Source organism: Pongo pygmaeus, chromosome 6, assembly GCF_028885625.2.
Source record: "Pongo pygmaeus isolate AG05252 chromosome 6, NHGRI_mPonPyg2-v2.0_pri, whole genome shotgun sequence".
Classification (NCBI taxonomy): Eukaryota; Metazoa; Chordata; class Mammalia; order Primates; family Hominidae; genus Pongo; species Pongo pygmaeus.
In genome coordinates, this window is record NC_072379.2 from 111,611,478 (window position 1) to 111,626,470 (window position 14,993).

Consider the following 14,993-nt stretch of genomic DNA (forward strand, 5'->3'; position numbering starts at 1 on the left):
CCCTGATAAGTAAATTTCTCATCCTCATTCTTTGCCTTACCTAACCAGCTTCTGTACCTAATTCCTTACACATTAGGTAGGTCAAGTAAGCTTCTTTTGTTCAAGAACCACTCAGTACAGAAAAAATGTTTTTGGGGAGAAAAATACCTTGTCATCTTTGTTTACAGTTATATTCTTTGTAAGTAACACAAATTCCTACAAAGGATGTAAAGAGTCAACATATTGCAGTAATAAAATATGTTCTATTCTCAGTGGGAGTTTGAAAAAATTAATGGGTGATGAAAAGTAAACTTAAAAATCCATATCAAAATCTGGGATGAGGCCCTGAGTTAACCAGTAGATTCTGGGTGTACTTTGTAAAAGTGTTGTACATTTCATTCTGACCCTCTTGAGTATTCCTATAGAAGTGAGAAGACTGCATAATAGAAATTGGGGTTCCTGGCCAAATTTGGTGGCTCACACCTGTAATCCAGGTCACTTTGGGAGGCTGAGGTGGGACGATCACTTGAGCCCAGAAGTTGAAGACCAGCCTGGGCAACAGAGCGAAACCCTATCTCTACATAAAATACAAAAATTAGGAGGGTGTTGTGGTGCACAGCTATAGTCCCAGCTATTCGGGAGCCTGAGGTGGGAGTATCGCTTGAGACCAGAAAGTCAAGGCTGCAGTGAGCCATGACCTTGCCGCTGTACTCCAGCCTGGGTGACAGAGTGGGACCCTGTCTCAAATAAAAAAAAGGAAAGAAAGAAAAAAAAGAAATTGGGCTTCTTTGAATGATCTAAAGCATTATTTATTTTTATTCTTCAGTGACTTGGTATTATCTACTTTGCTTTGGCCGTCTTTGTTATAAAAATCATAAAAGCAATTAGATGTTAATGTTGCATAATAAAAGTATTAATATTAAACTTCTGTTTCTAAAACATAAAAATGTTCAAACAACAGTGTATGTCAATTGTGCAAAAAGACTTGATCAGCTTTATTATTGAAGATACGGCTGTATTCCAAGCTGGACAAATCTTTGGTTCATGGCTATTTAGAAATAGAATCTTTAGGAATTCAATTAAAATGAGGACTGGAAAAGTAAAATCTATATTATTTTGAAAATATTTACCATTCTTTCCAAAATTCTTACCCATGAATATAAAAATATCCATGAAGTTTAAATGATTTGTTGTATTCAGAATTTTAAAAAGTAGATATATCTTTAGTTGAGCACATTGTAGAGAATTGTTAAGCCTTTTGTTTTTCATATTTTATTTGAAATCATAGAAACTTTCTTTGGAAAATTCCATATTTAATGTTTTGATAGAAACAAACAGTGGAGAACTAACAAGAAAAATATTTTTAGTGATATATTTCTATTCAATATGGCAGATTACAACTTAAAAATCCTTCTATTTATTAAAAATAGGGTTATTTTCTTTAGAAATTTATATCTTTAACTACTATTTCAATGACTTCCCTGCAATTCATAACTGCGAACATTAAAAGTATTCAAAATAACACACAAATTTGTTATCTTTCAAAAGTTAATAGACTGCTGTTAACCAAGTGACAATCATTAATTAATGCTTACCTCAAAATACAATTATAAAACATACTATTTTGTGATATACTAATTAATGAAATATATTTGATAATCATAACAGGGCTAATGTAGGAATAGATCTACATAAAAAAGAAGTACACTTCTTCTAAGTGATAGATAATGTCCTTACAATGAAATGTAAGACTAAAATTTTCTGTGTCCTAATTCCAGCCTTGCATTAACCAACAGAGCAAGGTTCTCTGAGCCTTATTTATCCTCTGTCAAATATAAAATGAAGAGGTTGGATTTGACTAGTGTTTTTCCATTTTATTTTTTTTACTGTGACTCTAGTAAGAAATACATTTTACCTGGGAGCACAGGACACTGAGGCATATACTCTACATATATATATATATATAAATTTATACCCATATATATAATGAGGACAAAAGTTTCACCAAGCAATACTTATCTTCATTAATGCAGTGCATGGTGGTATTTTCCATTCTATTTTTAGTTTTTTAAAACTATAGGGTACACTACGTTGATTTTATGGCCCTCTAATGAATCACAGCCTAAAATTTATAAAATACTGGCAATTGGAAAGATCCCTATCAGTCCCCAAACCACAGTAATTCTATGACTCATATTGATTTTGAGAAAGCTTTATGAGATGTACCTTGCCATGTTGAGTCTACTCAGTCCTTTCAAACATCATTTTTACCTGGGGAGATTTCTTACATTCTGAATGCAGGCTCAGAGAAGTGACCTAGGCTCTGCTAACCATAGTCTCTGAATGAAATGTCTATTTGGAAGAGAGCAAAATGACAAAGTAGAAGCTATAGGGAATCTTTTGGCCTGTTGAGGGAGAGTGGAGGTGTAGTTCTTTTAGGATCACCAAGCCTGAGGGTCTACCTTCCAGTGTCTAACATTTGCTTTATAAGCCAAATAATAGGGGCAATGGGTCTTTCCCAGAGTAGTTGCTGGGTCGACTTATGTGGGGATCTGGGCTGTGTAGTCTCCAAGTCTGCCTCTCTGATCCTTCTGGAGATCTGGGATGCCTTTTCTATTTGAACTCGCTGAAGCGAGTTCTATTTTTTTATTGCACAGAGGTGGCTAGTGCTGAGACATTCTGGAAGAGAATTAGGTGATCGAGAAGCAGTGTTCGCTAGCTTTCTCTGTGATTTGAAGTGATCTGCTATCTGCTAGGTTCCTTGGTTTCCTCACCTGTCAGATGATGACGACTTACCATTTCTACCTCACAAAGTTGTGTGAATAAAAAGAAATTATGGACTGAAAGTGTTTCAAAAAGTTAAAAAAGTACGAATGTGAATAAATGGTATAGATGTAAATTGTTTCTAAGGGGCTAGAAAAAGTGAAATTTTTCTAAATGCAGGAAGCTAAATTTACACTTCTTTTATTAAATGTACATCAGTCTCTCTTTAGACTTTAATAGTTTGTCACTGACTTCCCATTTTTTTCTTTTCCTGAAGGTAGAACATATTCCCATATTAGCTCTGAAATTACAAGGTTTTATATGTCAAAGTATGAAGTTATCACCATATAATTCCATATAATTCCTAAAGTTGACTGTTATCTCTCCCCCAAAGTTTCTGTAAGATAATTAGAATAAATGTTTTATGAAAATCCAGATCAAAATTTACTACCATATTTTAATAAACATGATATTTCTTTTTTAAAAATTATATATATTTAATTATTTTTTTTAAAATTTTCTTTTTAGAGATAGGGCCTTGCTGTGTTGTCCAGGCTGGAGTGCAGTAGCACAATCACAGCTCACTGTAACCTCAAGCTGCTGGGCTGAAGTGATTGTCCCCCCTCAGCCTCCTGAGTAGCTAGGACCACAGGTGTGTGTCACCATGCCTGGCTAATTGATTTTTTTTTCTTTTTTAGAGATGGGGGTCTCACTATGTTGCCCAGGCTGGTCTTGAACTTCTGCTCTCAAGGGATCCTCCCTGCCTTGCCTTCCCTAAAGCAATGGGATTACAGGCATGAGTCATTGTTCCTGACCACATGATGTTTTGATATACACAGTGGAATGGTTACTGCAGTCAAGAAAGTTAATATACACATCTTCTCACAGTTACCTTTCCCTCTTTGTGTGTTAAAAGCACCTGAAATCTATTCTCTCAGCAAATTTCCAGCATGCAATGCAACACTATTAACTGTAGTCCTCATGCTATACATTGGATCTTTAGTCTTACTCTCTAGACTTTTTCATCCTACATACAACTACAACTTTGTACCCTTTTACCTCCATCTCCCCATCCCCTTTGTGTGTTCCCAATCCCCACCTATAGTAACCACCATTCCACTCTCTGTTTCTATGTATTTGTCTTTTTTTTTGAGATTTCAGATGCAGTTTTAATTTACTTTACCATATAATTCAAATCACTACCATTTGAAAGTGACCATATCATTCAAATCACTACCATTTGAAAGTGTACAGGGGCATTATTAATTATTATGCTAAGACAATAGGCATACATTGGGACTCTCTCAGACAAACTGAGATGTGTGATATGTGGCCAGCCTTGTTACACTTCAGTAATTTCTACAAAAATAGGAGGACAGATCAACAACCCAGTAGAAAAATGGATAAAGGATATGAACAAATGATGATGATGGCAATAAGAGTAACCACTTACATGGTGCTTATTATGTTCTAGGCACTGTCCTTGATATTTCTGCTTAAGAATTATTTTATCTTTACAACAACCCTATGAAGAAACTGAGGTACAAATGAAGTAACTAAAGTAAGAACATTTAAGTAGTTCATACAAAGAAATATAAATTGTTCTTAAATATATCAAAATATACTTGCCTCATTCATAGTAAAAGAAATAAAAAACTGCGCTCCGATGACATTTTTCATCTATGAGATTTACAAAGATCTAAAAATTGAGAATATACATTTTTCTATTGCCTTTGGATGGCAATTTGGCAATAACTATCAAAAGTATAAATATCTATACCCTTTGAGGTGTCAATCCCATTTTAAAGAATTTATTCTGCGGCTATGTACATACATGTAGGAAATTATGATTGTACAAGGTTATTTATTGTGGAATTTTTGTAGTGGCAAAGAATTGGAAATAATCTAAATGTCCCTCACTAAGACACTGATTAAATAAATTATGGAACATCCTTACAGGCCATTTTATGGCCCTACATCCAGGGCCATAAAAATGAATGAGGAAACTTTTAATGTGCAGATCATGGAGGATAAGAATTGGGTTCCTGGGAGGCAAGAATGGGAGGGATACTCTATTCTTTTATAATTTTGGAGTTTTGAACCATATGAATACTATGTACATTTTTAAATTATGCATTTTTATTTTATTTCTTTTTAAAATTTCAATAGCTTTTGGTGAACAGGTGGTTTTTGGTTACAGTGATAAGCTCTTTAGTGGTGATTTCTGAGATTTTGGTGCACCTGTCACCTGAGCAGTGTACACTGTACCCAGTGTGTAGTCTTTTATTTCTCAACCCCCTCCCATCCTTCCCTACAAGTCTCCAAAGCCCACAATATCGTTCTTAAGCCTTTGCATTGTCACAGCTTAGCTCTTACTTATAAGTGAGAACATACATTATTTGGTTTTTCATTCCTGAGGGTTACTTCACTTAGAATAATGGCCTCCAGCTACATCCAAGTTGGTGCAACATACATTATCTTATTTCTTTGTATGGCTGAGTGTATATATACCACATTCCATGGTGTATATACACCACATTTTCTTTATCCACTCATTGGTTGATGGGCAGGTATGTTGGTTCCATATTTTTGCAATTATGAATTTTGCTGCTATAAACATGCATGTGCAAGTGTCTTTTTCATATTATGGCCATTCTTGCAGAAGTAAGGTGGTATCTCATTGTAATTTTAATTTGCATTTCCCTGATAATTAGTGATGTTGAGCATGTTTTCATATATTTGTTGGCTGTTGATATATCTTTTTTGAGAATTATTTATTCATGTTCTTTGCCCACTTTTTGATGGGATTATTTATTTGTTTTCTTGCTAATTTGTTTGAATTCCTTGTAGATTCTGGATATTAGTCCTCTCTCAGATGCATGCTTCATGAATATTTTCTCCTACTCTGTGGGTTATCTGTTAACTCTGCTGATTCTTTCTTTTGCTGTACAGAGCTTTTTGGTTTGTGTCCCATTTATTTTTGTTTTCGTTGCATTTGCTTTGGGTTCTTGGTCATGAATTCTTTGCCTAAGCCAATGTCTAGAAGGGCTTTTCTGATGTTGTCTTCTAGAATTTTTATGGTTTCAGGCCTTAGATTTAAGTCGTTGATCCATCTTGGTTGGTTTTTGTATAAGGTAAGAGATGAGGATCCAGTTTCATTATCCTACATGTGGCTTGCCAATTATCCCAGCACCATTTGTTGAATAGGGTGTCCTTTCCCCACTTTATGTTTTTGTTTGCTTTGTCAAAGATCAGTTGGCTATAAGTATTTGTCTTTATTTCTGAGTTCTCTATTCTGTTCCATTGGTCTATGTGCCTATTTTTATACAAGTACCATGCTGTTTTGGTAACGATAACCTTGTAGTATAGTTCGAAGTTGGGTGATGTGATGCCTCCAGATTTGTTCTTTTTGCTTTGTATTGCTTTGGCTATGCAGGTTCCATATGAATTTTAGGATTTTTTTTCTAGTTCTGTGAAGAATGATGATGGTATTTTCATAGGAATTGCACTGAATCTGTAGATTGCTTTGGGCAGTATGGTAATTTTCACAACATTGATTTCCTCCCCCCACCCTGAGCATGAGATGTGTTTCCATTTGTTTGTGTCATCTATGATTTCTTTCAGCAGTTAAACATGATATTTCTATTTTTCCTAGAGCTTCTGAAAATTATTCCGAAACCCAAGTTTCAAAAATTCTTCTTTTATTTAATAAAAATATATTGAGCCATGAGTCAGAAGTCTCAATACGGTTATAATACGTCGATTTTCCTTGGATTGACCTAAAGAATAAAAAAAGTCTCAAGCAAAATTCTGGTAATAATTTTTTTTGGTAGAAATTGATAAGCTGGGACAGGCATGGTGGCTCATGCCTGTAATCCTGGCACTTTGGGAAGTGGACGTGGGAGGATTGCTTGAGCCCAGGAGTTTGAGACAAGCCTGGGCAACATGGCAAAGCCCTGTCTCTACAAAAACTGCAAAAATTAGTTGGACGTGGTGGTGTGTGCCTATAGTTCCAGCTATTCAGGAGGCTGAGGTGGGAGGATCACCTGAGCCCAGGAGGTTGAGGCTGTGGTGAGCCGTGATCATTGGCACTGCATTCCAGCCTGGGTGACAGAGTGAGGCTCTCTCTCAAAAAACAAACAAACAAACAAAAAAAGATAAGCTGATTCTAAAGTTCATATGGAAAAACAAAGAAACTAGAAGATCTGAAACAATTTTGAAAACACAGAAGAAAGTTGAATATTTTAAGAGTAGTATATAACCACAGTAATCAAGACAGTGTGGTATTGGCATAAATAACAGATAGATCAATGGAACAGGAGACAGAGTTCAGAAACAGACCCACATGTGTATAAATAACTGAATTTTCCACAAAGACGCAAAAGCAAGTCAGTGGAGAAAGAGTCATATTTTCAACAAATAATGCTGAAACAATCGGACATCCATATGCAAAAAAACCCTTCAAATTAACTCAAAATGGAACACAGACCTAAATATAAAACCTAAAACTATAAAACTTCTAGAAGAAAATATAGGAGAAAATCTTTATGACCTTCAGTCAGGCAATTTTTTTTTTAGGGTTGACTCAAAATACAATCCATATAAAATTGATAATTTGGACTTCAGCAAAATCATAAACTTCTGCTCTTTGAAAGACACTGTTAAAGGACCGAAAAGATAAGCCACTGAATGGGAGAAAATATTTGAAATCGTATGTCTCATAAAGGACTAATATCCAGAATATACAAAGAGCTTTTAAAGCTAAGTAATGAGAAAACAACCAACTCCCTTCCTATACCAAATGGGAAAAAGACATGAAGACACTTCACTAAAAATGATGAACAGATGGCAAAAAAAAAAAAAAATGCATGAATGCTAAACATCATTAAACATTAGGGAAAAGCAAAACCACAATGAGATACCACTGTATACCTATGAGAGTGGCTAAAATTCAAAAGACTGACCATACCAACAGTGAGAGGAAGGGAGAATGCTATACAATGCAGATGAAAATGTTAAATAGTAGAATCACTTTGGAGAACAGTTTGGCAGTCTGTTAAAAAGTCAAACATACACCTACCATATGATCCAGCCATCCTACTCTGAAGTATCACCCAAGAAAAATCAAAGTATGTCTATATAAAGACGTATGTTCCCATCTCACAGTAGCTTAATCTGTAAAAGCCGAAAACTGGGAATGACTCAAATGTTCATCAACAGATGAATGGATAAACAAACTGTAGTACAGCCATACAATAGAATACTAGTCAACAAAACGAATAAAAATAAATAAGCTATGGTTTCGCACATAACAAATGAATCTCAAAATAATTAAACTGAGTGAAAGAAGCCAGGCAGAAAACAATATATACTGTTCGATTTCACTTATATCAAATTCTAGAAAATGCAAACTAATCTATGGTGACAGAAAACAGATCACTGGTTGCATGGGGATGGGGTGCAGGGTGATTGTTGGGCGAGATTACAAAGAAAGCATGAGGAAACTTTTGGGAGTAATGAATATGTTGATTACCTTGATTTTGGTGAGGGCTTTATGAGTCTGTACATGTGTCAAAACTTATTTCGTGTGTCAAAACAATTGTCAAAATGTCAAAACAATTTAAATGTGTGCATTTTATTGTATATTAATATACCTCAATAAATCTATTAAAAATAATTCTGCACTTGTTATATGCCAGACATTCTGCTAGTCATTGCAGCTTCAGTGGCAAAATAATAAAAAATTGTATTTCTATAAAATTTGTAGTTACTAGCAAGAGGATGCGCAGCAATGAAATTTTTATTTACTATGCATAAAATAATGTAAGTAGAAATTTGATACAGGTTCATTATCTTTTTTGCTACCTAAATCAACCAAGTAATCAGTTTATTGTGAAAATAGCAAAGGCTCAGCGTACCTGTCAATACCCATGACTTTAAAATAGAAAATGATAGGCAAAGTTTTAAATTCTTAACCTGGTCTAATTCCAAATAATTGATAGTGGTAGGAACTGAAAATATTAATAAGAGTTTTGTTTTAAATTAGTTTTAGAAGAATATGTCTTTTAATGGAAATTTTTCATGAATGTATCAAACCAGTTAAACAGAAGTGATGGTAGACTAGTTGAAGGAAGTGTAACACATTATTTTGTTCTACTCTTTGGTTTATATTGTATGTTTTGGGAAAAGCATCAGATAGGAAAAGTCTTTTGTTTGTTATTTAAAAATAATTATCTGCCAAGTTGATTTTAGCCTAGAATAAATTGGCATATGAGTTTTACAAAACAATAATTAGTAATTAACTTTTCTCAATTAAAAACACACTGTAAGTGACATGGTATTTCTAAGTAGAGAAATTAGGCAAAGAAAAATTATGAGCTAGATAACCCAAAGCAGTATAGCTTATATTGGATATGTTGGTCTCCTACATGGTGATTTTACATGTTTCCTTTTCTTTCTACTTCATTACATACCCCAATCCTACCCCACCTCCACCTTTTTAAATACTTGGATCTTGAAAATATTCCTGTCTTCCCTTGTTAAAAGATAAATAACATTAGAAGGGACCCTTTGAACTAAAAAATAATAATAATTAATTAACCAGTCATCATTTGACATGGCATTTAAGGATAAATACTTATGATAAATAGAAGAGAAAACTTAAAGCTAGGAAAGTGAACAATAGTGAAGCAACAGGCCCTCTTGATTCCTTATCTCACAATTTAAACACACTTTTTTAAGGTTCAGGGGTACATGTGCAGGATGTACAGGTTTGTTACATAGGTAAACATGTGCCATGGTAGTTTGCTGCACAGATCATCTCATCACTTAGGTATTAAGCCCAGAATCCATTAGCTATTCTTCCTGATGCTCTCCCTTCTCCCCCCAGCACCCTCCAACAGGCCCCAGTGTGTGTTGTGCCCCTATATGTGTCCATATGTTCTCATCATTCAGCTCACAGTTGTAAGTGAGAATAGTGGTATTTTATTTTCTGTTCCTGTGTTAGTTTGCTGAAGATAATGGCCTTCAGCTTCATCCATGTCCCTGCAAAGGACTTGATCTCATTCCTTTTTATGGCTGAATAGTATTCCATGGTGTATATGTACCACATTTTCTTTATCTAGTGTATTATTGATGGGCATTTGGGTTGATTCCATGTCTTTGCTATTGTGAATAATGCTGCAGTGAACATGTGCATGCATGTATCTTTATAATAGAATGATTTATATTCCTTTGGGTATATACCCAGTAATGTGATTGCTGAGTCAAATGGTATTTCTGCCTCTAGGTCTTTGAGGAAATGCCACACTGTCTCCCACAATGGTTGAACTAATTTACACTCCCACGAACAGTGTAACAGCATTCCTTTTTCTCCACATCCTCACCAGCATCTGTTGTTTTTTAACTTTTTATTCATAGCCATTCTGACAGGTTATGAGATGGTATCTTGTTGTGGTTTTGATTAGCATTTTTCTAATCGTTAGTGATGTTGAGTTTTTTTTTGTATGATTGTTGGCCACATGTATGTCTTTTGAGAAGTATCTTTTCATGTCCGTTGCCCATTTTCTAATGGGTTTGTTTGTTTTTTTCTTGTAAATTTATTTAAGTTCCTTGTAGATGCTGGATATTAGACCTTTGTCAGATGAACAGATTGCAAAAATTTTTCTCCCATTCTGTAGGTTGTCTGTTCACTCCCATGGTAGTTTCTTTTGCTGTATGGAAGCTCTTCAGTTTAATGAGATCCCATCTGTCAATTTTTGCTTTCGTTGCAGTTGTTTTTGGCGTCTTCGTCATGAAATCTTTGTCCGTGCCTATGTCCTGAATGGCATTGCCTAGTTTTTCTTCTAGGGTTTTCATAGTTTTAAAACCCATGCTTAATTAAGAAAAAAGTCAGTGATTCACTCAAAAATATAGTGATTTAAAATGGTATAAATCATTTATTTGCTCAAAATGCTGAAATTTAGGCAGGATGGCTCAACTACTCTTGGAGGACCCACTTCCAAGATGGTCTCATTCACCCTGCTGACATGTTGATATTGTCTATTTCAACTGGGAGCTCAGGGCCAGTGGCCTCAATTCTCTACAGGACCTCTCCACCTGGATAGGCTGGGCTTCTCAGTGCATGGTAGCCTTAGGGTAGTTAGACTTTTTACATGATGGCAAACTTCTCACAGAGCACAAAAGAGGACACTTCCAGGCCTTTTTCAGGCCAAGTTGGTCTATTATATCTTGAGCAATTCTAATGGACCTTTGCCTAACTTGTCTCTCCTACCTATAATGCCTTTTCCATGCCTTTTTGCTAATCTACATTCTATACTTTCTCCAAGGTCCAGCACAAAGAACACTTCCTTCATGAAAAATTTCTAATTGTTCTGCCTCTGTGTGATAGCTCTTTCCTTTTGAAATCTGGCAGCTCTTATTCTTTGTACTATTCACTTCTCATTGAAAATAAGCTGTCATATTATTATTTACTTTCCTATGGATAGCATATCCTATCTCCTCAACCCACTGTATGATCCTTGAGGACACAACCCAAGGTCCATATCTACATCAAAGTGTCCATCATGTAATATGTGCTAAATAAGTGTTTGATAGCCGGGTCAGCTGGTTGTATACTGAGGCATTTTAGTTCTTTTTAGGAGATGTTATTCTACATGAAGTGATGTACATCTTGAACTTATACAGATGCTTAAAAAAATCTATTTGAGAAGATATTTACCTGGACTACCAAAGAAGAATTTAAATTATTCATTGTAGGTATAATGAGTTCATATTATTTATTTTATAACATTTGAAATTTTTTTTTTAAATTCATGTTTCTTGGTCTTTTTCGCTGACTCAAAGCAGCAGAAGCTTTTTAGGATGTTCAGCATCATTGAGGTAAGCCTAAAAAATGCAAAGATAAAACTAGTTAGCATGGAAATAATGAGTATAAATGTTTATTAAGCTAATTGTCTTCAGCTGGAGAGAGAACTAGAGGAACTTTAATAGTATTTCTTTTCTGAACCACATTAGCTCTATCAACATAGAGCTGTGATCAACACATTAACTGATTTTGTCTTCTTCTACTCTATATGTCTGCTATTATGACTTGGAGAGTAATAAATGTACCATTATAGTGAAGGAGGAAAATTAATGCTGATAGAAACTTAACACGGAATGGGTTGGGTCTGTAAATCATTGAATACAACCCAAGAATTGTCTTGGCATACACATGTGTCAGCATCTTCAAAAGTAGTTTCTTTTCAGGACTCTACAGTGTTTTCACTTTGAAGAAGTTTCTGAACTTTTAACTCAAGGTAATGAGCCAGTTAATAGGAGAGTGGGTTTTGTAGGAAGCAATTACCCCAGTTGATAGGAAACTGAAAATGAGCACAAGCTGTAACGAGATTGGCAAAAAGGTCATGTGTCTGAGAGCTGAGATGGAGTAAAAGGGAAAGATGGTGGGAGAAAATACGATGAATACCACTGAAAATAAATACCATGAATACCACTGAAAATAAGGATGAGATATATTATTGGAACTACGTCTACAGAAGGCTATAGAATTAATTTGCCTGCAGGTAAGATGACTTCTAGAAATGTGGAATTCAGGAGTCCATGGTTCAATTCGAGCTTTGTTAATGATCTAGTTTTAGTCCAAACAATATAGTGATAAAATAAATTTTAACAGAATAAACCATTATCTGGCAGTATATACTTCAGTTGACACACAGTTTTGGAAAGAGCAGGTCATAGGCATTGCTTCTACTTCCTTGTCTCTCAGTCTAATTTCAGCCCACTGCAATCTGGTTTTCACCCCCGCAACTCTGCGGAAATTGCTTCGAGAAAGGTCAGCAATGATGTGATTGTCAAATATGTTAGCCTCTTTCAGCTCTCATCCTACTTTTTTTTTCTGCAGAATTTGATTGTTTATCATTTCCTTCCTCTTAAAACTCCTTCTTGGCTTCTAAGATGCAGCTCTTATTCTTCCCATGTGTCTCTGTTTGCTCTTTATCTTTCTTTTAGTACCATCTCTTCTGCTGGAATTTTCTGAGCAAACTACTCTCTTTTCTCATTCTACATGAATTTTCTGAATGATCTTATGTGATCCTGAAGCGCCAACTATTACCTATGTATCTCTCAAGTACTGATTACTCAACATTCTTAAGCTTTGGATCTGACATTGAATGCACTGTAACTTTTCAGGCTCAAGATTGCCCTCTCCAACCTTGTATTTCCTTTTCTTGTTTTCCTTGTCTCAATTCTCAGCAATCCTATCTATCCTATTGCCCAAGCTAGGAATCTTGAAGTATTCATTTCCTTTACACCTTTCCTCACTACTTATATTCAAATATGGTCCATTCAACCTCTGAAATGTGTTCAGTATCTGCCCATGCCTTTCCATTGCTACTATTACTCTCCCGTTACAAAAAATACTCTCTTATTTTTTGCTTGTAACTTTTCTTAATGGTTTTCTCATTGGGCTTACCTCTTTGAATCTGGTTAATCTCACTTCCAATCTGTTATTCATATTGCTGCTGGAGTTCTCTTTTTTAAATGATGGATTTGAGCATGTTCCTTCCATGCCATGCTTAAAACAAAAACACTTTCCAATAGCTTCACAGTGTGAGAACTGCCTGCCTACCTTCTAACAATATTATCTTCTATGAGATCGACGGTCCACAGGAATGGGCCTCCAGAAGCCAGCTGCTGATCCATAGGAATGGGCCCCCAGAAGCCATATTTATTCCAAATGTCTCCTCACTCTTCAGCCATAGTTGATTGAAACAGGAGCGAACACTTGAATGGAGTCAATTATTCTCCCCCTATAAAGAATATAATTATGTGTTATGTAGTTGCCACATTATAATATGTGGAATGGAGAAGAAGGAAACAGACTGGGAAAGAAAAGGATAAATTATTGACAAAGTACTGGCAATATTCTAGCCTCTTCTCAGGTTGTCATTTTATTCCCACTCTTGGATTCTATAGTATACCTGTACCTTTTTATTGAACAGCCCCCTTAATTTTATTATTTATTTATTTTTTATTGTTAAGTTCGCCCATGTAGACCTCTGTTATTTGAAACTCTACTAAAAATAACAAAAATTAGCAAGGCGTGGTGGCGGGCACCTATAATCCCAGCTACTCGGGAGGCTGAGGCAAGAGAATCGCTTGAACCCGGGAGGGAGAGGTTGCTGTGAGCCAAGATCATGCCACTGCACTCCAGCCTGGGTGACAGAGCAAGACTCCGTCTCAGGGTGGGGTGGGGTGGGGAGAATAGTAGCCATTCTGACTGGTGTGGGTTGGTGTCACATTCTTTTGAGAACACCCTAATTTACTATGCTCTTCTCTTTGACTTCTTAATTGACAGTCCCTCTTTCCCTGAATCATCAATCTTTTTGTCTATACTAGAGCATTCCCATCAATGCACAAATATTCTCTGGTATCTCCTCTTCAGTAAGTTTCCTCAAGCTCTCATTTCACTTTTCTGCTTCCCTTCAAAACTAAACTTGAAAGAGTTGTCTACTTCAGCTTCTTCAACTGCCTTGCTTCCCATTCACTTTTCAGCCTACTCCTATCTGAATTTTATTTCACTCACTCTACTGAAATTGCTTCAGTTAGGATTACCAATAATCTTCATTTTGCCATATTCAGTGGATTCTTTTCTGTTCTTATCTTAGCTGCTTAGCACCACTGAGCATATTTGATCACTTCTTCCTTCTTGAAATACTCTAGTTGTTAAGGGAGATTTTTAGATTCTGAGATTCCTCATGCTCTAGGGTTTTTTTTTCCCTCCCTCCCTGGTTACTCCTAGTTGGTTCCTTTTCTATCCAAATTTTAAATGGTGGAGTTGACCGATTTTTTCTCATCTATGCAGATATTTCCTCAATACTTCCATTTGTATAAGCCAGAACTCTGGGGTTCATGTTGATTCTTCTTTCTCTTTCATCCACTCAATCCCTCACCGAGTCCTAACAATTCCTTCCAAATATATTCCGAGCTGCTCACTTTTCCCCTGTGACACGGTGATTGCAGCAATGTATTGCTTCTATCACCTCTCACCTGGACTTCTGCAAAGGCTTCCTAACTAGTCTACAGGCTTCCACTTTTGTCCACACTTGAGTCTATTCTACATATGGAAAAAGAAATAATCTTTTAAGTACACAAATTGCAACATGCCATTTCTTTGCCTAAAACTATTTAATAGATTCACGTTTTACTTAATAAAATTCAAACCGTCTACCATGGCCTACCAGGCTGTGCAT

General features: G+C 35.7%; 1 long non-coding RNA gene across 1 annotated transcript in view; it reads right to left on the minus strand.

Annotated features, from left to right (window-relative positions):
• Positions 1-11,493: 11,493 nt before the first annotated feature.
• The window catches only part of LOC129040017 (uncharacterized), a 41,544-nt gene continuing 38,044 nt past the window's right edge, over positions 11,494-14,993 (minus strand). The window contains exons 5-6 of the long non-coding RNA XR_008503528.1: positions 13,370-13,550; positions 11,494-11,628 (exon numbers count right to left, since the gene is read on the minus strand). This is a non-coding gene — a long non-coding RNA (uncharacterized LOC129040017). The remainder of the gene's footprint in view (positions 11,629-13,369; positions 13,551-14,993) is intronic.